The sequence below is a fragment of the Myiozetetes cayanensis genome, unplaced genomic scaffold (genome assembly GCF_022539395.1).
Source record: "Myiozetetes cayanensis isolate MyiCay16 unplaced genomic scaffold, myiCay2020 scf2-11, whole genome shotgun sequence".
In the NCBI taxonomy this organism is placed as follows: Eukaryota; Metazoa; Chordata; class Aves; order Passeriformes; family Tyrannidae; genus Myiozetetes; species Myiozetetes cayanensis.
In genome coordinates, this window is record NW_026087411.1 from 51,599,763 (window position 1) to 51,624,289 (window position 24,527).

The window sequence follows — 24,527 nt, forward strand, 5'->3', positions numbered from 1 at the left end:
TTTACAGTATGTTATGAATATAACTACTCTGTGATAAAGATATTCATATCTCTAATTGAAGGAGGAGAACTTGTGATTCATTAAAAACAGAAAAAGAAAAGCTATTGAGAAAAATAATAAAACTGCCTAAACCCTCAGGTATAAAATCTAAATGCAGGACTGAATAGACATAAAATTATCGTACAAAGCCATGTTATAGTTTACTTGCAATGAACAAAAGAGTATATTTCTGAGGACAAAAAAAAAGCATATTGCTGGATGGCATTCAATTCAGAATATACATAAATGAGTATTATACTGTCAGAAACAGAGTTGTTCATGAGTTGCTCAACATTTTCAAAGTGTACTGGAATTCAGAATGTGGCTTATATCTATGCTGGTGTAAGCAGTTTGGTTTGTCTTTCTTCTATTTCAGGAGAATGTGTTTACCTTTACGTCAAACATTAAAATTATCAACATGAATGAAAACCCACAAAGAGCTTCAGATTGATGAATATCCTTTTCTTTTTTTTTTTCTGACAAGATTGACAAAGAAAAAAATTCCAACTCCACATATAATTTAGTCTCCTTATAATTTTTTTTTCCGTGCTGGCTCTAAGCTGATGTTTTCAGGAAACTAGAACCAAAGCACTGTTTGTACCTGTGATATACAGTCCCTGATGTGATTTCTCCTAACTGAGAGATACACTGTAAAGGTGAATGTAGGTATTGAAGTGGGAGATTTACATGTCTCCTGCTATTGTTCTTCCTTTCTACTTTCCAGTTTCTTCTCTCTCGACCAGATAGAGCACAAAGATCTCAAATTGCAGAGGGAGAGTCTGGAAGAAACCAGGAAATCCCTATGATACAATCTTTCATAGAAACTAATCTCTGCTTTTGAGCATCAGTATTGCTTTGTTGTCATTAAACAGAAGGCAACCTATAGGTAAAAGTTTTTACTATATCTTCTGAAAGTGGAGTTTCACAGAAATGGCAGTCTCCTGTTTGCTAGCAGTTCTTTTGTTAGCTGAGGCCTGATCACAAAATTTTTGATAAATTCTGTGAAAGACAGTAATTTGTTGTCTTTTGCCTCACAAATTTATTTTGTGAATTTCTGTCTACTGAAGTTCAATTCACGTTTATTTGCTATTTCCGTATGTTTTTAGTAGTAGCACATGTAAAGTCAAACTTTCAAGTCTTTGAAAAAGCTAGCATGCCAATTACCAAGGATACATGAAGTGAGTGCTTAGACAACTGACCATTGCTTAATAGCCAAAAACATTGTTGTCTAGTGAACCTCTGCCTCAACAGATACAGAAAACAAGGGTGGTTATCAAGGAGATAGAGGGTTTTGGATAATCTTAATTTTGACAGTTAAATACTATGCTTCAAACTGGTTTCCATGCTTGTTTCTGCCACACAAATCTGTTGGTGATATCAAACAAACAATGAAAACGACACTATTGAATGTAGTCTTGACAGGTTACTAGTACATTTCTAATTTGCAGAATATGTGTAAGCCTATAGATACAGTCAGTGAGATCTGCAATCGGAGCATATAAAATAAAATGGTACCTGAAAAGCCAGTGATGCAGCATCTCAAACTGGCAATTTTAATTTAATGTACACTTGTGATACTGGTGTCATTTTGCTATTAGTGCCCTCTTTGGAAAACGTGAACACATCATACAGAAATCACATCCCAGAAAGGTTAAGTTTGTTTTTGAAGAGAAAATGCTGCATGGATGAGCTGCAAAGAAAAGCTGATGAGTACATTTGTAATTAAACATTCACAGCAGTATTTAAGTAGCAGCAAACAAGCAGTAGGGATAAATGATGGACAAAGGAAAACAATGAAAAATATTCAAACTACACTAAATGGGCCAGGGTACCTGTACAAAGCAAATATGGCCTCAATACAATGGTGTTTTGTACAAAGTGGGCAAGTTATTACTGCACAGATAAATGTAGGAAATACAGGCCTGAAGCTGGAGTACGTAACCTTTTAGAGTTATAATATTTTTAATTGAATTTTATTGCATATAATTAAATATCTTTTAACAGCAAGGTCTAGAAATTGTGGCAGATTGAGGTGGCAGAAGCTGCACTTCCATTGGTAGAGGACAGAATTAAAACAAATCATAAAGTCAGAAATTTACTACAAATATCATGTTTAAAATAGTTTGGGGGTCATTTAATAATCAGCACATTCATTTTTAGATCTTTCTGCACTGACTCATGCACAAAGATCAGGTATAGTATAGTGTGATATATTAGCTTAAAACAATATGCAGTTGGTTACACTGTGATAAGGAACCTATAGATTGTGTACAACTTCAAAATGGCCCAGCCTTAGTTGTTCATGAGGAAAAGCATTAGGCCAAAGAAAAAAACTGAAGCATAAAATTCAATTTTTAAGAGGTTTTCTCTTCAGTCTAGCAGCTCAAAGTTCTGTGTGACTGTAAAATTTTGCACCTGAGATTCATTCAAAGACTCTGGTCTATTTCAGCAACTCTAGGTGAAACAATTTTTTTCAAAGAAACAAGCAAACCAATGAAACTTCGGTACATTTATTTAGAACTTAGTCCTTGACTTGTATAGTCAATTTTAATTTTAATTCTTCAACAATTCCTTTGTCCTGCATTCATTTCCCCTTTGGAGATTCTGCTGAGTTTGCAAGCAAATAATTTAAATAAATCTTTCTAATAATGCCTGTTGAATTGATATTGCAAGTTTCATTACTCTTGATGAGAAACAGATCCTTTTGTTGAACACATTCTCACTCAGGCTACTAGTGCACAGATTCTGTACTTCTTTTGTGGTCAGTCCAGAAGAGATAGTGATGAGCAATTCTTGTTTGATTAGCTGACACAATCAGTTAGGAAGTGAGATTGTCCCTTTTTATAGGCACAAAATGTTCTTTTTGCTTTTTCAGATTTGGAAATGAGAGAATACAGAAACTGAAAAGTAGTATGGAATATGAAGTGGACTAAAATAAATAAATCAAATTTTTAGAATATTTTTAGTTTAAAATATACAAAAGAGACTCCTTTTCATTGAGCACTCAAAACAATAGGTTGAGGTAATGATTAATAGAAGATTTGTTGACTATTAGTGATATTACTAGCCAGAAAATATGGTTTTAACATTTATTAAATTTTTCATCCATCTTTCTCAACCTTTCAATTATTTGTTGCACAACCTCAGAAAATTAACCTAATTCTCCTCAGAAAACAGTTACAAGGATGTTTTGCACATTGAAACAGTTAATAAAGTATAGTTCTACCTGCACTCATAATTACATGCAGAATCCTGTATGCAGAGGTATCATTGATGCATTTCACTGAATTCCATGGACTTTTGTTACTTTCCTCAAGGTGGTAGGAACAGAAGTAAAAGCAGATAATCTACTGACACTTTGAATGGGATTTAGACTGTTAAAGTTTGATCTTTATGACTGTTCCTGCTTGCTGTAAAGCTCCAGGAGTTCCTGTGGTCCCATCTGCCACTGTGGAATTCTTTGCTAGAAGAATAGTATCTTCACAGAAGAGAGTTGAAAACTTTCTGCTGGAAATATTTGAAGGCTGGTATTTCTGATGATCCCAATACGACAGACCCAGAGAAGACAATTTCTAACATTCTTGTTTTACTTAGTACTTTTTCTGTCTGGATTTCTCAGCAAATAAGAAAAATGTGCTCACATCGCCCAGCTATGAAACATTAGGGTTGTAAAATTTTTCTAGGTCAAGGTAATAGCTGCCTGCTCTTCAAAGAATCACTAGTCTGTTGGACTTTATTTGGAATTAACTGGTTTATTTTAAAATAATGTTCAAGTATTGCAGATGGAAAAGTTGCTTCAGAAATTTAAACTAAAGAATATGTAAGTAATTCTTTACGGAAGCTATTCTGAGGCAATTCAGCAGAGATTACAGGAAAAGGGTTTTCACATTTGAATGTCTTTGAAAGATCTATTGTGACAAATTATATATTAATGTAAATTGTCAAATTATACCTCTTCCACACAGAGTATAGATCAATATTTATCTGTATAGATCATACATGCTAAAGATTTAGAAGTTGTCTAGAGCTAAAGAACTACAACACATAACCTATCTTTATTCAAAAGATGTATAAAGCTCCTCATTTCACCTTTCAGGAGTGTTTACACTGAATATGCAGTAGCATAATGTAATTTTGGTGCTATAGTCAATGACACCAGATGACCTTAATGCTTGTACTCTTGATTTGTAACTTTTAATAATCCATCTGATTTTAAATTCTGTGCTTGATCATTACAATTCTAATAAAAGTCAAACACTGAGGCTTTAAGAACATTTTCTTGAAAAAGATATATTGAAGAAAGATACATTTTTACATTAAGTTCCTCACTACTGCAGCTATCACACAGATGGTGAAATAACCAGAGGAATATGGAAAAGAGATTTTGTTTTTCAAATTGTTCCTTGTTCGCAAGAAGGAGCAAATTAAATAGCTGAGATGGAATACTAAATGTATTCTCTGACAAATGATGGAGGGAGAGTTCCTTTTCTTCATTTATATCTTGTAGCCAGCTAAGAGATGCCTATAAAAATGTCAGCTTTAAAATTAACCATGGTCCTTCTAGCCAATTATTATAATGTCACGAAAAATTTGTCCTAAGAAATACATTCTCCACAAGTGTGCTTGGCTAGCTTTAGGAGGCTATATGATCGGTGATTCAGTTTTGGAGTCATGTTGCAAAGGCTCCTCAGATAAAAGCTCCAATAAGGGCAATCCTCTTTGTTAATGATAAGCACTACCAGTGATTTGTCGCAGTCACCTGAAGTATAAGACCTTCTGCTGCTGAATCCAGGTTTTCTCCGGTTATACATAATGAGAGCAACTGGTAGTTTGCATTAAAGAGGGCAGATATTTTATTATGTTGGTCCTTTATCCTACCATGATTTACGTGCACAGAAAAATCACCATTGAATATATCCAGACTTGTTTATGGTGACTATTGCCCACAAGTGGCCCCTGAAATCATAGCAGGTTTTGATACATGTCCAAGACTACTGAATGTTTAATATTAGAAGAGCAGCAATTTTAGAGCATATTTCAAGATAAAAGATATCCATAAGCACTGATCATGATAAGGAGTAGCTTTCCCCTTCCCATTGTCAGAATTAATGGAGCTTTTCAGTGGCTTTACAATGGCTACAAATGTTGTCAGAAACACCAATTGCAAAACAGAACTCTAAAAATAAAGAAGTAACTGTACATTAATGTCTTTTGTATAGTTGATATTGAGACATTTTCCTTGTTAAGTTTCAGGGACCTATTCTTAATGAAAAATCAGAGCAAGTATTACTGGGATGCATGATCCAGTGGGGATGATTACCTGCCTTGGACAGACTAGTTATTTACTCTTCTGTTTTTAAAGAAAGTTTGAAGGACCATGGTTTTTCTACTCTCTGAAGATGTGGGAAACACAAATTATCCCTGCTACAAATGATTGATATTCTATCCATTTATTTCTTTAGACTCACTGATTGTAAAGCACAGCCAGAATTTTCTCCAGGGACAATTACTAGAGAATCTCTTGGCTGAGGTATTTCTATTCCCTTCTTTCTTGTCTGCTTCTAGCAATCTGCAGCAACATTAAGAATAAAAGGAAAATGTAAGCCTGCAGATAGGGAATTTGTTTCTGGAAGCTCTTTTTTTTCCCTCAAGTGTTTAGAAGTCATAGCTCCTTTCAAAAGCAGAAGCACTTCTTTTCACCTAAGGATAGAGGGAAACTCCATGAGAGTGAGCCATGAAGATTAGGGAGATAGAAACCTTCCCTGGAAAGTTTCATCTGAAAAGGTGAAAACAGGACAGATAAAACAGGACCTGAGTGAAAATGTCTGATAACAGGTTTCAGAGTGACATTTACAATGTTGTACTAATAAACTGTGGCAGGTCTGCCTCCATGTAGATCTCAACTTATGATTTCATAGGAGAGACACTTCTGCACTAAATGTAGTGTCAGGAGAAATAATACCAGGGAGCCTGGCCATGTGTTTGTCAATGCAACAGTTTGTTCTCTTTTCCTGTTGCCATGGTTACCTGCTCAGTTTCAGCTGAAATCAATCTATGTGGCTTGATTCACTTGGGGATTAAACATCCTGCTACCCTTTGTGCTGCCAAAGGGAACATAATGAAAATGTTGGATATCCCTTTTTGGTTTCTGTGTCACCACAGTGACTACGAACGGGCACTTTGGGAGGATGTGTGCTCATGATGATATGCCCTTGCTTAGTCTAGGATTGGCCAAAGCAATTCTGCAGGAGCTAGCAATTTAAGAAAGCATGGTGAGTTCTCAGGAGCTGCAGAAGGGAAACGAAGAGCTTATCTTGGGTGAGGACATTAGATTTGACAGGTCAGGTTAAAAATGAGTTGATATAAACCGTAGAGATTCTGAAGTGATAAGAAGGAGTCAATGTGGAGTTGTCAGGGTAGATCACATCAACATGACTAACTTCTTCCTTCAGTGGGATAGCTGCCCCAGTGCATGGAAGGGGAAACTTCAGACTATATAAATTCATCTTAGTGTTTTTGGAGACATAGGCAAAAACTATATCTATGTGAAATCATCATAAAGATGATGCTGACTGAAAAGGCAGTTGTGATCTGATACTTTTTAGAGCATTTCAAATGGGATCCTGTGAAAGAGTCTAACTGGTGTTTTGAACAGTTAGTTGAATTCCTGAGTGACATCTGAACTATGAGGTGACAGTGAATTCATAATTCAAGCTGAGTTTAGGAAACTGAAGAATTACCCTACAGTCAGTAGTATTCAGTGGATAAAAGGTAAGGTGAAAATGCCATGCCTAGGGGAAACTGAATGCTGTCATGAAAAATGTATAATTAAGGAATAAGCAGAAATATTTTTTCTATATGGAGCTATAATAGTAGTATATGACCTGAATATGTATGATATAGATGGGCCAAATCCAATGGTATGAGGTTCTACTTGACCAAGTGTCGAGTCCTGCACTTTGGCTATAACAACCCCATGCAGCACTACAGGCTGGGCATAGAGTGGCTGGACAGAGGCCAGAAAGGTACCTGGAGATACTAATTGACAGCAGCTGAACATGAACCAAGAGTACCCAGGTTGCCAAGAAGGCCAGTGGCATCCTGGCCTGTATTTGTAACAGTGTGGCCATCAAGAGCAGGGAAGTGATTCTTCCCCTGTACTTGGCACTGGCTAGGTCGCACCTTGACTACTGCATCCAGTTCTGGGACCCTCAGTTCAGGAAGGATATTGAGGGGCTGGAGCATGACTGGAGAAGGGCAATGAGGCTGATGAAGGGTCTGGAGCTCAAGTCCTACGAGGAGCAGCTGAGGGAGCTGGTGTTGTTTAGCCTGGAGAGGAGGAGGCTTTCTGTAACTGCTTGAAAGGAGGTTGTAGCCAGATGAGTGTCAGTCTCTTCTCCCAGGCAATCAGCACTAGGACGAGGGGGCAGAGTCTTAAGCTGTGCCAAGGGAGGTTTAGGTTGGACATTAGGAAGAAGTTTTTCACAGAAAACTGGGCACTGAAATGGGCTGCCCAGGGAGGTGGTGGAGTCACTGTCCCTGAAGGTGTTTAAGAAAAGACTAGATGTGGCACTTAGTGCTATGGTCTGGTTGACAAGGTGGTGTTGGGTCATAGGTTGGACGCTATAATCTCAGAGGTCTTTTCCAACCTAACTGATTCTGTGATTCTGTGAAGTAATAAAACAGTAATGCAGAAAAAGTGTCATTCTAGAATGTAGAAAACACCAAGGGAATATCTAATGTAAACTGTACTTATTGTCCTCTGTCAGTAATGGTGTGGCCAACAATAAAATTGTCATAGGTCTTATTTAAGTAAAAACAAGAACTGCTTTATGTAATTAGAAAGAATAGGCTGAGGTGGATTTAATTATCCATGCTGATAAACACCTGTTGGGCAGGTCCTCAGAGGGCAGGATGAAATGCAATTAGTTTAAGTAACAGAGATTTAGTTTACATAGAGGGGAAAATAGTGTAACTATAAAGAAGATTAAGCAGTGATAAAAAAACATCCAGAAAAGTCTGTGATTCTGGTCACTAGCAGTCTTTATGGGTAAGTTTTACCATTATATGGGGAGGACCTAAGTGTGCTTCATCTCACAAAACATAGGATTTACTAAATTTTTTTCAAGCTATCTTTTCCTTAGCCATTCTTATATTTCCATGTATTTATATAAATAATATATAATAAAATCTTTATTAATTTCTAAATTTATTGGGGGAGCATAGTCCTGCAGCTTATATTCATTATTCTAAACCATGTTTTAGAGTTTAATTTTCAAAAGAAGATGCACCTGCCAGGTCTGTGTAGATCAGAAGCATCTAGAAGGATTTGGGGAGTCGTAATACAACTCTCTCTTCTGTGACACAGCTTGCCAGGAAAATATAATCTGCACATTTTAAGTGCAAAAAATTCCCTTTTTTGTGTTTAATTGACAGATATATTCAACTCAGGCCTCTCTATCCAGTACAGGAGTTTGCTGTTCTCAGAAGAAAACAAATGGCTTCTGTAATTCACGTTTTCATAGAAGTCATGCTTCTAGAAGTCCAATATTACAAGATGAATATCAGTTAGGAGAGTGTATCAAAGCCCAGTCTAAATACAGGTCAGCAAAATTACAAAGTAGAGAACAAATAGATGCTTGTTCATTGGTGAAGATTGTCTCTAGGTGTGACAGGTTCCATGGGAGCTGCTTTCTAACCAGCAGCACTACATGAAGAGCCTGGTGACCGGCTGTTCCCCTGTCTGCTTGTCCATTGGAGGACTCAGAACTGAGAATCTGTATCCTGGCTGACTAGCAGCAATCCTGCCTTCCCAGGATTCCTGGTCCATCATGTTTCATATTGTACCGGAGACAATGGATTGCAGATTCTAGCTATGACTGGTCAATCCTTGAGAGCACAGATACAATAGTACTGAAGGTTTCCTGCATTGCTCCTTTCCTCTGCTGTTGAGAGATTTGACTTCCCTACCCTTTCTCATTTCTACACGGATTGTAGTTCCCTCCAGTTAATAATCTTATTAAGTGATTTATTTCCGATATCTTATGTGTGCAGTGATACAAGACTAAAGGCAGGTACTTAGATAAAATCATTCTGCTTTATCTATTCTCTAGAATAGAAAGTCTAAGTGTAATGCATACAGTAAAGCAGGAAAAAGATTTCTCAGCAGGCTGTAAGGACATCAGTGCCAGCTACTGGTGCCCCTTGTCTCAGTTAAATGTTTTAAAGGTTAAGCACCTAATGTCTGGTCAAAAATGTATAGTACTGCAGAGAGAAATTTTACTGTGTCTGCCTGCTCTTGCTGTAGATTGCTAGGCATTAAAATAACTCTTCAAATATTTGCTGCTATCTTCTTACCACCTTTGTTAGGTAACAAGATGTTCACCTGTACTACAAAAACTGTATTCACATTGATGGTGATGTTAAATCAAAAAACAAACAAAAACCAAGATCAACTTCCCCCCCAGACCAACATACAACTCTCATAAGAAAGTGTCTATCTATTTGGTCTGCTAAAAAATATATTTTTAAAATTTAATTTATATGTGGAGAGTAGCATATCTTTAATTTGACACTAGGTGTAAAGCAAGTCCTTAGCCTTTTTAGCAACCCTAAAACCTGTTGTAGCCCATCATCTTTTCTGTCATTTGTAGAGTATCCTGCATCGTTTTTCAACATATGCTACATTCTATAAGGAGAACTGTCAGAAGCCAAAGTTGAGAGATGATGAGTACAAGTACAGAAAGACAGATCCTCCTTTTCCCAGCTTTTTTATCGCATTACATCATTGCCCATTAGTGCTATTTTCAGTATGGTACCTTTTACATATATCGTAGTTTCAGAATGTCATAATTATTAAAGTCAAACCAAAAACATAACATATTCTTAAAACCTAGCACAGACCCTCACCTTTGCAATCTGTCACATCTTTGTTAACTGGTTCCTACACCCCACCATATGCCACATCTTCCACCATTAACTCTAAAACCAATACAAACAGAATTCTGTTTGAATCCAAGCTCATAAATGCAAACCAGTCCTATACAGAAAACAGACCGGTAGTCTCTCTCACCTCCTTTATCCAGTTTCTTCCAACTTTTGATAGCTTGCCATTTCTAGCTTAATCAAATGCCGCTTTTCTGAAGCCTCTGACCTGAACCCACTGCTGGATGTCTCTCTAAAGACTCCTATTGGTTTTAATGAGATGGAAACCCACTTCTTACACATAACAAACACAGACAACTCCATCTCAGTGCCAAACTGCTCATTATAGTCTCACAGCAGCTGCCATTTGTTACAGACCAAAGAAGGATGCTGTTTTATCTGAGAAACTGAAATCAGAATTAGAATTGTTACTGTGAAAAATCTTAGATATATTAAAAAGTAACTACATCCAACTCTTATTTTTATGACATTTGTTTTGAGTCTTAGGGTAAATGTAAAATTTAAGCTGTCAGTCACATAGGGATTAAAAACACAAAGTTTTGAATATTTTGATGTTTTGACAGAAGTTTACTCAGTTTGTAGATGAAGAGAAAACTACTTTAGCAGGCAAATGTGTCACCACAGGAATGCAAAGCTGTTGAAGTTGTTCCAAATCTTGACTGGGCATGGTCCTGAGTGCCCTGTTTAAGCTGAACCAGGTGACCTTAGCCATATGGGATAGCAGGTATTACTCCATGAGTGGGAGCCAAGATTCCAGAAACGCTCCCTGTCTGTGATTTCTTGCACTCAGATTCACAGAGTGCATAACAGTGCTACCAGTAAGTCATATATTTTACCTGTGCCAGGGTAGTATGAAGAGAAGAGCTGCTCTAAAAATTTGTGTTGTGTTACCAGATTTGTGCCCCAGATCATGGGATTTAGAGAGTTACAAATTTGATACCCTTTCGTCTTTAAAGCGTAATCTATTCCAATAATTGAAATGAAAGCATTCTTGAGAGTGTCAGTAGAAAGCAGAATCCAGAAATACATGTGTCTGTGTTTGCCCAGGTAGTGTCATGTGCAACAGGTGAAATATTTAGTTTCTGGGATCTGAATTTTCAGGGATCATCTTTTCTACCACTCTTCACATTCATGTGGTGTATAACCCTTTTTTTGGTGGGGAATTAAGCAAAGAGTGAGAATTTCACACAAATCTATTTTTTCAAAATCGTGCGAATACGGGCACTAGAACCCTTGGCAGAAAAGCAGGTTATATTGGAATGCAGGAGAAAAACAGCAAGCAAAGTCAGAAATTTGTTCTGAAGGATCTCCAAACCCAAATCACCTTTAAAAATGAAACCTTCTAGTCAGTCTAGACTCAAAACAGTCAAATAACTGCACTTCATTCTGACATATGTAAATTTTATATTTCCTAACTCATTACCTCTAGTAAGGGAGCCTCCCCAACACAGGATGGACCAGGTGCTGAAGGACTGACCCAGGAAGCTGCATAGTATTCAATGCTATGTCCTTGCTGAGATCTTTGCAACTCTGACTCCACAGTAAACAAGACCTAAAGTAGATATTTTGTCAAAGATTTTGACAGCTGTCAAATACAACACCCAGAGACATTATGTGTTTCTGAAAATGTTAACAGGAGGCCGTAGTTAAGAAAACAAGAGAAGTTCTGAAGAAATGAGTGACCTACTGCTTCTGAGCTAACCGTGAGCAATTAGAACTAAACTGCCTGTCTCTAAAGGGACTCTGATTTTCTAAGACTATGCTTTTTGCTGTGCAATATATATACCTATATATATATATATGGGGTGTGACACAAATACTGTGCAAACTCTCCACAGCAAAAAACTAACACGAGTGCTCTTTGTCTGACCAAATTTTCTGTTTCAGTTACCTGAGGCAGCAGCAGACACACTCTTTGGAAAGTTCCAGAGTGAGATTAAAAAAAAGGTGTTTTTTTGAGTGGGTATTAGTACTGGTTTTCTCTCAAAGCTTTGCTACTTTTCTTTAGCTTCCCTATATGATATTGAATTGTGTGAAACCCACGCAGAATTTCTGATTTTCTCTTTGTTTTATATGTATCCCTAACAAATAGATTTCCAACTCAGTTGTTTGCAATGTATTGATTATCTGAGGCAGAGTTAATTTAATCCTCACTTCTGTTCAACTTGAAGAAATGAGGCACTACATGTGTTTTATTCATAACTCTCCCACTGCACTTTGTTATGCAGTTAGAAAGATGCCATGCTATCCCATCAGATGTAGAGTGAACACTTCAAGTGCTTTGAGACTGCCACAGACAAATCATCACCATCTAAAACATTAAAGAAGCAGCTGTGCTAAAACTGTAATTCTATGTTCTAGCTATGTAACCCTGTGCTTGCTAAGGAACTTGTTTTTCTTTCTTAACTGGTGGGTGCTCTCCACTCAGATCATCCACTAGGTCTACTCATGGGAAACACTCCCTAAGATACATCAAAATGAGCCAGATCAGCAGTGAAGAGTCAGACATGCAAACACCTTATTGGGATCAGATTAATGTCCTTCAGTTCAATAACGCATAGATGGCCAGCTGGTGAGAAGCTCTGTCTCTATCAGGGAGTTTAGAACAGTTGGGGGCTGTAGCTCCAGCAGGCACATCTGCAACTGGAAAACTTGTGTGAAAACTGGTAGTTTTCCTGAGCTCTGTGTGAAAATTTCTATATTACAGCCGAAATCAGAAATAACTGCCTTGAATCCAAGTATTTTAATGCATTGAACCTGAGGTCAGAATTGAGCTAGATGCATTCAGCAAGGAATTAAGGGTTATCTTGAGGAAAATATGTTTTCTATTACTGTGTAGTGTCATTTTGAGAGCTGAATTTGAAAATTAATGGTAATTTCACTTCTCTCTCTGTGAAAACAACTTCACCGTGTTTCCAGAAGTGACTTTAATTTTGTCCTTCTTTCCATGAAAATCTAGTCAGTTCTGCAGAAGCTCAGCACTGCATATTTCTTACATAATATGTATGTATCATGCTCCACATGTCCACTATTTGTTGGAAGGTAACAAGCTTAACAGCAGTACAAACATAAACCTTATTGGTTTATATTTGGATAAACATTGGATCAGAGTAACCACTCATCTAATACAGCTTCTCATTCCCAGCTGTACACAGTAACAGATGTCTCAGAAATTGTAAAAGTCCTGGTAGAGGCAATTACACAAAAACATCCCTGTGTCAGGAATATTTTCCCTGTCTTTCAAATTGAGAGAGATTATAATATCAGAGTCATGGCAGGTTGATGAGGATTTGCTTCTCCTCTAGATCCTATGGGCCAGATGCTTGATTAGCATTCATCTGCTTCTGAAATGCCACACTGTTTAACTCAGAAAATATAATATGTGCTATAGTCTCACCCCTGTTTTTTTTTTTAAATTTCTTCCCTTTGGACTATTTTACTCAAAATTTGTCTCAATTACTTAATGCCACGACTTGAGCTAGTGACTAGTTTCAGATCATTGGTTCACTTATAATTGTACAAGGCCTTTTTAAAAATAGCTGTGAATAAAAAAAACACCAAAAACCAAAAACACAAACCTTGCATTGTTTTGATATTCATTATCTTTTAAAAAGAGGATGACTGAGCTTATTCGCTCAAGACTGAAACACTTACTTTTCTGGTAGATGTGAAGATTATTTTAATCTTTGTTCATAGTTGCTTAATGCCAGGTTGGAGAGTTGATAACACTGCTGAAAATAATTCAATCATTTGCTTTTTTCCATCTTTAAGAAGCATTTTAAAAAGTAACAAAAATTAAAAACCAACCAAACAAAAATTAACACCCTGCATTAGGAAAAAAAGGGTCCACCTGGAGTGTTGCATCCAGCTCTGGGGTCCTCAGCACAGGAAGGACATCAACCTGTTGGAGTGAGTCCAGAGGAGGACCACCAAGATGGATGGAAGGATGAAGCCTCTCTCTTATGAGGAAAGGCTGAGAGAATTCGGATTGTTCAACCTGGAGAAGTAAAGGTTTGGGTTGATCCAACTGTGGTCTTCCAGTACCTGAAGGGACCCTATAAGAAAGCTGGAGAGGGACTTTTTATAAGAGCAAGTAGTGACAGGACAGGGAGTAACGGTTTCAAACTGAAAGAGATTAGGTTTAGATCAGATATTAGGAAGAAAATATTTACTGTGAGGGTACTGAGGCACAGGAACAGGTTGTCCAAAGAAGTGGTGGATGTCCCATCCCTGGAAGTGTTCTAGGTCAGGTTAGGTGGAGGTCGGAGCAACCTGGTCTAGATATTCTGTCATCTAGTGGAACATGTTCCTGCCCATGGCTGGAGGGTTTGAACAAAATTATCTTTAAGGTCCTTTCCAACCTAGGCCATTTTATGATTCTATGATTTCATGAAAATAACTGTGTTCATATGAATGACAGAGAAAAGATTAACATTTTTTTGTCCATTAAGATATTAATAGTCTAAGGGAGAAATCTTAAGAATGCATGAAGTGAAAAAATATATGAAATATATGAAAACTAACCGTATGAACTTTTGGTGCATAATGTAATTAAACTTAGATAAAGATCAAGGTTTATTATTTCAGATTAAGGTCTATGTATTCTCAGAAACATAAAAGCTGTTTCTGTTGTCATCAAGGATGACTTCTGAAACATTTTCCAAAAATGGTTTCTAAATCAGGATCTCAAGAAACTAATAGCTAATGATTATTGCTGGATCTCAGCAAGTTCTCAATCTGCAGCTGGCATGCACTGCTGGCAACTGTGCACAGAAGGACACCCTGCTCAGGAGACGTCAGAAGTCAATTTTCTCTGACCATAGTGACCTTGTTCCTGCGCATAATACTGACAAAGATGAGATTTCTGTATCTTTCAGGAGAATAGAAAGCTAACCTCTTTTTTTTTGATGTGTTCCTCTCACAGAGAAAATTGTCACAGGGATTATTTTTGGTTGTTTTTTTCCCCATATTGGGAATTTTCAAGCTTTTTTTTTTTTTAAGTGGCTTTTCTTTTGTTAGGCTGTGTTTTCTCATGAGCCTCAGACCACATATCTTGTTTTGAACATCATGGAAAAAATTAATTTACTGTATGAAGTGAATCTGTATCTTCATACTGTATCTTCTTCTGCTCCTACACAAACAAATATCTGTCAAAAGCCTTACATGGAAGAAATTAATAAAGTTAGCAGTTTCTTTTGCTTAAATAATCTAATGTCTTTAAAAGAGCACTGATGATTCCAGCTTCAGAAACATATTTTTTTCAGTCTCTCAGCATATAGCAATGATTAGGCTTGAAGCACTATGGGAAAGCTAGGATATGAGCAGGAAGGCTTTCCAGGAACAGGGCAGATGCAGGTCCCCAGAGAAGGTCTGTTACTTGCTTTTATCACTCCAGTCTTCTGCTCTAAAATGTGGACGTTTGAAGCCAGATCCAAGAACTTATGACAAACTTAACTTCAAGTGCTGGATATATGATAAGCAGGTATTGGAGATCTGTAATTCAAGACTCAGAAACAAAAGTTCCAGTTATGTACCATGAATTTAAAAACATAGCCCTTGCAAAGCTGGACTCTGGTGTTCAATTCTAGTAGAGGAGTCAGTTGGCTTACTGCTTAAGTGGGTTCTGATGTTGTTTAGTATGTCAGTGTCAAGGTTTCCAGAAGATAGTTCTATCACAGGTGGTCAGTGCTGCTGTCTTCAACAGCACACTTTAGTTGAAAGAAGAAGTTTCATACAGATGCACAGGTCTACTTACATGTAATTTGTGTAAAAAATATTTATTGAATATTTCAAATCATCATGTCCATAAATGGTTAACCAGTATTTTAAAAAGTGTTGTGTTTGTTGTTGTGATTGCAGCTAAAACCAGTGGTAGCTGAGGAGTTTGAGAAAGTTTTATTCTGGGAGGCGATTCAAAACAGAGTGGGAAGCCGATATTTCCTGTGTAATAGCCTTTCTGAAAAAATCTTTATATTGATCTTTCAGAGTGTCACTTTATATGTAAATGTCATATATTTATGTGAGCACGTAAAACAAGAAAATTAAAAATGAAAAGTTTTAATTTTTTCCTATTCAGTGCCTTGAAAGCATCAGTTTCTGTTGTAAGTTTTGATCTTAATATAAAACCTGTCAGTAAAGATTTGGTTCATCCTATCAGCTGTTTAAGCTTTAGTCATTGTCAAGGCAATAAGTTAAGAAGCAGTTAAAATATTTAACTAGTTCTTTTTTTGAGTATAGGATTTGTCACAGCTAATAGGAAAAAAAAAAAAAAAGACATATGGCCAAATATGAATGATTTCCCAAAGGCTTGTTTTCCTGTGATTAATGGGTGTTCTCATCCTATGTTTTGTATATCAAGCCTACTGGTGTTCTGCAGCTGAAGCTGAAATGCACTTTATGTGTGAATAATCTTTGCTGTTGTATGAGGTAGGTGTTTGGCACTGAGATGAGTGTAATCAATTTAGTATAAATGTTTTATTAATCTGTCACAAAGAATCACTTTTAACTCTAGACAAGAATACACAGTACTCCAGAGCACGAACTTTGTTTAAGGGGTCACTTTGGGCTTTGTTTAAAGGGTCAGTGAACTCAAACTGAGCTCAGTACAGGTTAAATCTCATGTCTTCTGGAAAGCAGACAGGGACATGACTGGGAAGGACCCTGTGTTTTCAGATAGGGGTAGGAAGAGATTCTGTTCTGATTTGCTCCAAAGCAACTGAAAGTGATTAAACATAGCTGCCAAGTTTATCCTTGGGGAAGATCAAGTCGTCCCCATCATTTTTTCCAGCATTGGAAGCAGCAGTAGCTCCTGTTCACTTATCAGTGGATCTACCAAGATGTTTGAGCAGTTGGAGCAGCTGCTTCTCTAACTAGAAGCAGGAAGTCAAGGGAGCTTCAAAGTATTTCTTAGGAATTTAAGCTCTGAGTGCCTGAGGTGTTTGTGGATGACTAAACCACTGATAATTACTGTGGACATTACTACTTGTCTTGGTTTTAGCTGCAGTTGAAAGAGAGCAATTATTTTTGCAGAATGTTTACCCTGGAGGGCCCAAATACATCTAGTTGTTGCATTTTTTTCCATACAACTCAGAAAAACTGAGCTTGTAATAAAGTTATTTCCATATTTTTTAATTACCTTATCATTATTGCATAAACCCACTCTACATTTTATGTAAAAAGACTGAATGTGCAGATCAGACATCTAATACGTTTTTCATTATTTCAAATCAAGTAACCTAGGAAACAAAGGATGCTATTTACCTTTATAATCAGGAGGTTAAGGGATATTTGAATGGTTAATGGACAGTAGAATCTACCTTCCAATTAACTTCCACAGATCTCCTGAGAGATAAAGACAGGCTGCAATTTGGTTGTTCAGGACAAGAAGACAATCCTAGACCTGAGTATACCTTCCCAACACCCTCAGACAGGATATTCTTCTAAATAATGAATTTGTACTGAAGATGATATTCCCAATAAATATATGTTGTTTATCGCTGATTGATCCCCTGCTGTTGGGGAAAAGAGTCTTTCTGACAGCTGGAGAAACAAATTAAAAAATCTGCCCCATAAGAGTGAAAAACCAGGATTTTAAAAAGGGAATGCGCTCAGGAAGTAAGGAGACTGCTTAGCATTGGTGCATAACACATATGGGGGAACTAAACCACTGAAGTAGAAATGATTAGGTCTTTACTTGACTGATGTACCTAAGGGAACTGCCCCCCACCACAGGGACTGTGCTGGTGTGCTATGTAAACCCAAGCAGGTGCAGAGTTACAATGTCTTTGACATTAATGTTTCCCAGTTGCTCCTAAACGTATTTCAATGAGACATCCCACGATCACATTTCTTTCTGATGGCTGTTCAAGATATCCAGAATTTTCTTCTTATCTAACACCAGCAAGAGAGAATAGAACTTGCAATGTTATTAGAACTTGTAGCCAGATTTTATACACTGTATGGTTACATTTTGTATCACTTTTTTCCTGTAGCTACCGAAGTCAACTAGCTGTTAAAATATCAGGCTGAAGTCCTGTATGTTGATTATGCCTCATATTCCCTTCTCTAGACTAAGCTACTCCTATAGGCAGTAGCCTCACTCTGCTTTTTTTTTTTTTACTGTCATTTATCAAGATGTTCCACAGTTAGGTCATCAGTCCATATCTTTGTTGATAGGTTTAAAAATGACTTTTTCCTTTGGACAGGATCCAGGGGCTTTCCTTCAGTCCTTTAATCATCGGTTTCTGGGCTTCAAGTTTCCCCCTTCTTTAGTACTTTTATATTCCTCGTGGTCACTCATTGCCTCCTAGACATCATGGTGGTAAATTCTGTAATTTGCTTAGAAGAGATGTTTGGAGACAAAGCCAAATACAGAAGTTTTAAAATGCTTGACCCAAGAAGAAAAGTCAAAAGACATGGATAGTCCAGAAAGGGAGTATAATATTTTTTGATATCGAAAAGTTTCCTATAGTGAAAACAGAGGGTAGTTTTTATGTACAACGTGAGGACTCTAAAAGGCTTTCAATAAATAAGAGGTTTAGATCTGAGATTAAGAATCTTTCTAAGTCACTAATTAAAATCAATGTTTCAAGGTTACCTTTGGATGATTATGGTCACCTAGTCCCATGCCCTGTTGGATAGAAGCTACTAAAAATTTCTGAGGTAGAGGTTATTTAGTTAACCTAATTTCTAAAGCTCTGTTCTGCTTCTATCTCACATGGAATTACATTAATTTCTTGTTACTCAACTCAACAAGCCAGTCTTCTTTCTTGCAATTTCTTTATGGGAAACTCAGGAAAAATAAATATTCTTTTAATTAGGATTATAACTCGATCTTCTGTACAAAGACTTTTGTCTTTCAGAAATTGGTGTGTGGAAAGAAGATAGCTCCACTATTGGCTTAGACATACCTATGAGGTTATAGTTGGAGAAAGCTGTTCCTAAATCCCAAATAATTCATAAATTTCCACTGCTCACTATTTATGGGATATTAATGGCATTAAAACCTTTTTTTTGTTTAGCATACAGTCTGGCATCTTCATTTTGCAGCAACGATCCTTAGCGGTAAAATGTGTTACTCTTTTGATGAAGTTTGGAAAGGTAATGTAAATAAATATCTCAAAGGTAGGTGTCAAGAGATGGTGCCAGACTATTTTCAGTGGTGACCAGTGACAGAACAAGGAGCAGTGGCCATAAACAAAAATTCAAGAAGTTCCACCTCAACATGAGGAAAAACTTCTTTACACTGAGAGTGGCAGAGCACTGGAACAGACTGCCCAGGGAGGTCATGGAGTCTCCCTCTCTGGAGACAATCAAAACCCACCTGAACATGTTCCTGTGTATCTTGCTCTGGGTGACCCTACCTTGGCAGGTGGGTGTGACTAGGTAATAGCCCAGAGGTCCCTTCCAACCTTAACAACCCTGTGATTCTCCGAAAGGTTCATTATTCAACAAGGCTCCTACTTTGCCTTTGGAGTTAGAATCAGGTTTGGTTCTCATTTTGTTCTTGCCTTTCTTACTTAGGTCAGAATTTGTCAAAGATTTCAGCTACCCTGCAGTCTATCCAGGCCTCATCCACTTCTGAGGAAAGGAAAACACAGAAAGAGAGGAGGTCATGGTTTCTGAAGATAATTTTGATTTCTTGAAATGCCTTTTAACGTGTACATTGTCTGTCATTCATTCCTGCCCAGGGTTGGTCCCTAATTACTAGTTTGCATCTTGAAAATGGTGGAATTGTAGGAAGGTTGAATTTTTTAATTTTTCTGCCTTTTAAAAATGTCAATTTGTACAAAACTGAAATAAACTGTTTTAAAGTGAAAACTTATCAGTTTCTTTTCTGCTTAAATAAACCTCTGTGTTTTAATCTAGAGAAATATATTTATATATAAAATGTGTCTGTGTGAATGCATATATATGACAGAGTGGGTACAGGCAATTTGTTGGAAAATTAAAGTCTTGTTTTGATATAGAGTCTTTCGACACACAGACAATTACTGTAGCAAATAACAAGGTTCTGGTAACCACATAATTTTCAAAGCTCGGTTTTCCCCAGTGTGTTTCATCTAACTCTCTTGTTGTTCACTTTTTAGACTATAATTACTGCCATATATCTATTGCTTCATTGTTTCAAACAAGTAGGAGGAGCAGTGTCCAAATGATCGATGGTGGGGACTGGAGATGACATTGAGGATATTGAGATAGTTGTGACTGAGAGGATGGTAAGTATCTTGGTACTAACTTTGAGGGTACTTTATTCATTGTTTCTGTTTTAGTAATCTCAGAGAATTCAGAGTGGATTTTATATATGCTGAGTTCTATCTCCCTCCCACCTGTGCCATAATCTCGGTCGTCGTATCTATAACACATTTTGTATGCATATCTATTTTATAATTGGAGTCCAACAGCAAGAGAAATTATTTTGCTTAGCAACTTAACCTGTAGATACAATGATCCATTTCTTAGGGCAATAAACTTAATAAATATTATAAATTTTAAATGTGCATTAAAATATAAAATAACTGAAAGTAGCGTCTGAAGATATGTCAAACACGATGTCCACTTAAATGCAGGAAAACCAAGCTGTGTAAATGATAACATATTTTCCTATCCACGGCTTGACATTCCCAGCATTTAATAGAAGTGGAAAACAAAAGTAAGCATGCAGTTCCTCATTCTTTTGAATCTCAATAATGCTTCTTCAGCAGACTTATCTTTTTAGCAACAACTACATAGTTGCTGCTAAAAAGATAAGTCTGCTGAAGAAACTGTATTGTAAAGTGGAAGAGAGAGCATTTCTTCAACACTAAAATAAGAGAATGTCAACCTAGAAAATACTAGCATTGTGGCCCAAAAAAACTCAAGAAGTAGGGGGATAGAGAAAAAAACGAAATGAGAAAGTCTCCTCTCTTAAGCTGTAGCTGGATTTGGAATTTGTGGTTAGAAGAACAGTTTGTTAACAAGTCCTTTAAGAGACCGGCATTCCAAGTGACACTGGCATGATTTTCATTCAATGTGCAGTGACATCCTAATTTAGTGCTCTGTACGCATTTGCTTTGTTCTTTCTCGTTGAAGAAGATTAAGACAGGTTTGATACTGGTGTTGCATCTCTTGAGCTTTTTAACTGGAGTGAGGCCCTCCCCTCCAAAGAATGGGAGGGAAGTGGACTGAAGATTTGTACTTTATGAACAGATTCAAATGATTCAATTACAAGAAAAGATGCATTACAATCCCAGTACATCCAGTGGTTGAAACAATCCTGAGGAAGCTGGAGTTACAGTTTTTGGTCCTTCCCAGGAGACGGAATGAAGTAGACCTCCAGTGTCATAGGTCTCATGGACAGTAGTGCAGGAAGAAGAGCCCTGCTCAGTGAGGTTTCACCCAGCCTAGTGTGCTGCAAGAGTCCCAGTGGGGCTATAATCACAGAAAGAAGGCAATGGGTGGTTGAGTGTGTGAAAAAAGATGAGTGTCATTGTTCAAATAATTGAACAAGTGAAGACTTAAGTGTTAAGCAGACGCTTTTGGAAGCGTGGACCTGGGCATCCAGAAGGCAGCTAGCTAGGATATAATTCCACAGAAGGTCATATATGCTAAAACCTGACCTTTTAGGACTGTGCCTATGGAAGTGTTGTGCCACTTACCTCCTACCTAGCAAATATTTCCTCTCTCAATTCCATTAAAAAGTGCATTGGGTGTTATGTCAGGTAACCTGAGCAGATTAAACTAAAAGTGCTTTAAAGTGTTGGCATTCAAATTTGTTGGTGATAGTGTGACAGTAATACCCTGTTGTATCTGGTTAGGATTAGTAATTAAGCCTTATCAGTAGAATTTTTGCAACCGAACTGGACAAAGTCTATTCCTCCTTTTCCTCTTTCCCCTGTCCACACCCCCACCCCCACCACCCCCCCAGGTGTTTTTGAACTTCCATTCTCGGGAAAACAAAAAAGAAGTCTGCTCTATTGACTCAATAACTTTAAATGTCACCCAAATGTCATTTTTAAAGTAGGTGAGAACAGTTTCCCAACTGAAATGAGTGACTCTAATGACATAAATCCCTTTGAAAATATAAACGAGTTTCATCACTTAGAATCAATATAATGGTAGTGTAACAATATAAATATATTTAAATGTATTTTGTGATGAAATGAGCATATATTGACGAATGGAAAGATAAAGTGTCAGCATTCTTTCTTCAGAAACCTTTCTTTTTTTATCTTAATTTTCATACAGCATGTGTGTATCACTACAAATTGAGATCTGTGATAAAGTATTGTTTGTGAAGGAATCATTTGGTTGCTTTTCTCTAGAAGACTTGATGAAAATGGAGGCAATGACAAACTATTGCTTATTCAGGATCTTTTACAAGGAATAAATAGGTGAATTACTTCTATTAGCCAAGAAATAAGATAAGAATCATAAAAAACAAAGGGTGTAGGGTGCAAGGCTGTAAGTCAACTGAGAACTTGTCTGAGATGATAAAAGGAACTTTGCATGTTTTCAGAGATGAGATGTTGCGAAGTTGTAGTTCAGATAGGAGATCAAAATATATACTTCATTTACATGAAGAGAAGGACGTATTAGCATTAAGGTTAAGAAAATAGGATTCAATTCTGCTATCTTAATGAAGTTAGAGCAACCAAGAGGCTATAGCATCTTGAGGTTACTGTGAGTGATGCATTTGATATACTGCATATGTAGTTAGCAATGAATATGCATATTAGTAAGATGACTTTTCACAACCATTCCCCAAAATTACATTATATCAATTTCACTATTCCTCTATTTCCTAACTTATTAAAATCTGATTTTCTGAGTGCTAACTTTGAGGAATTAATACATTTAGTGTGTTTGTAACGTGTTTGGTTTATTCAAATACATTTTCCTGTAACAACTATAACTCATTTTTCCCTATTCAGGGAACACTCTTAACTAAAGAAATTACTTAAGCTTAATTAAATTGTTGAATATAGTACTCATAATACAAAGAATAAATCCCAGCAAACACTCTTCCAAATCTGACAGCAATCACATTATCCAATACTTGAAAGGCAAGTTTTCTATGAAGGATAATGTTTAAAACAAGACAAATTTCATACATGCCTGTGGACCCTTGTTTTTGTTATGCTTAAAATAGCATGAGAAATTACAGAAGAGGTGTCAGTTCTGAGAAGGAGTATCCATGCTAGAACTTTAGAAAAAGCCTGTAAATGTAAACCAGCAAGTGAAATATATACTGGAGTCAAACCCTCAACAATCATAAAAGTTTACATGAATCTGTTCCTATATGATTTCTTTCTGAAGCTTCTTATAAATTAGGAAGAATGTGAGGAAAAAGTATGTACCTCAAGGTCTCTGGAAGACTTCTTACAGGTACTTAGAGACATGAATTGTCTAAGAAGGAAATGAAATTTCATAAACCAAACTGTAATAAACAAGTAGTAATACATACTACAAACCTGCTGAATACAAATCTGATTTATGTATCCAAATTTCTTATCGGAGTATACAATTTAAAAAGAACTCCTCCAGATTTTTTAGTGTTTCAAGTCTTTCTTCCAACAGACATTTCAAGGTATGTCAGTTATGCAACTTCAGTGGACAAAAATTTGGGAAAATGAACAAAGACAAAAGGAATAACACAGAATAAATAAAAATTTTACAGTTTTAAATGCTAAGTTATCTTTTTAACATGTTAGGGTTATTTCATAGGTATTATTTACATACATGATACTTCCAAAGTCTGAAAAAACTCCCTCAAAGGGCTGTTCTGCACAGACAGTGATAGCACTTAAACAGTGTCTATTAAGTATGGAAGTCTAATACTCCTTACAAACAACGTGTTAACTCACTGTGGTAAGTTGCTACAGCAGTTTTTAAGATTTTTAAACAAAGAATTTACTGGATAAGTAACTAGACAAGGTCACGAAAAATGTCAGAGGCAAGAAAGTATTTTAAGAGAATCAGATCCATGGCTGCTAGGGCTAGGCAATGGGCAGATCTTTAAAAGTAAAGAAATAGGTGAAGTAAAGGAAAATAAACACAGATAAGTACCTAAATAAATATTAATAGTATGTGTTGGCTGGCACATGCCAAGTTCTATAATTAGAACAGGTTAGGACTTCAGCATTGTGAAGAACCAAAAATGGACCCTTTTCAATGCTCTGATAAAATATTTGGGTAAATCAGAGATCTTAGATGCTGTCAAAAGAGTTAATATGGTTTTTCTTTCTAATATTGTCTTTTATTTTAATTTAAGTCATACCACAAAGAAATAAGACACATAAAATTCATCATGAAAAAAAACCAAAAAAACAGTATACAGCATAATGATGCTGAACAAGATGCCATATACTGAGAAGCATTTATTATACTTTTCTGCTCTCCTGGAATTATGTGTTCAAAAATTTAATCTGAATGAAACAGGTCAAAGTAGAATGACAGAAGCTTGACTAGAGGTTTGAATAGATCATTTTCTGACACCATTAAATACGTTGAATTTGCAATGAGTTCCCAAAAGCAGGCTGTGTCAAAATGTCTCTCTCCAGATC

General features: G+C 36.7%; 1 long non-coding RNA gene across 1 annotated transcript in view; it reads left to right on the forward strand.

Moving 5' to 3' along the window:
- LOC126639734 (uncharacterized) overlaps positions 1–24,527 on the forward strand; it is a 73,116-nt gene that overhangs the window by 29,924 nt on the left and 18,665 nt on the right. Inside the window, exon 4 of the long non-coding RNA XR_007628876.1 lies at positions 20,073–20,201. This is a non-coding gene — a long non-coding RNA (uncharacterized LOC126639734). The remainder of the gene's footprint in view (positions 1–20,072; positions 20,202–24,527) is intronic.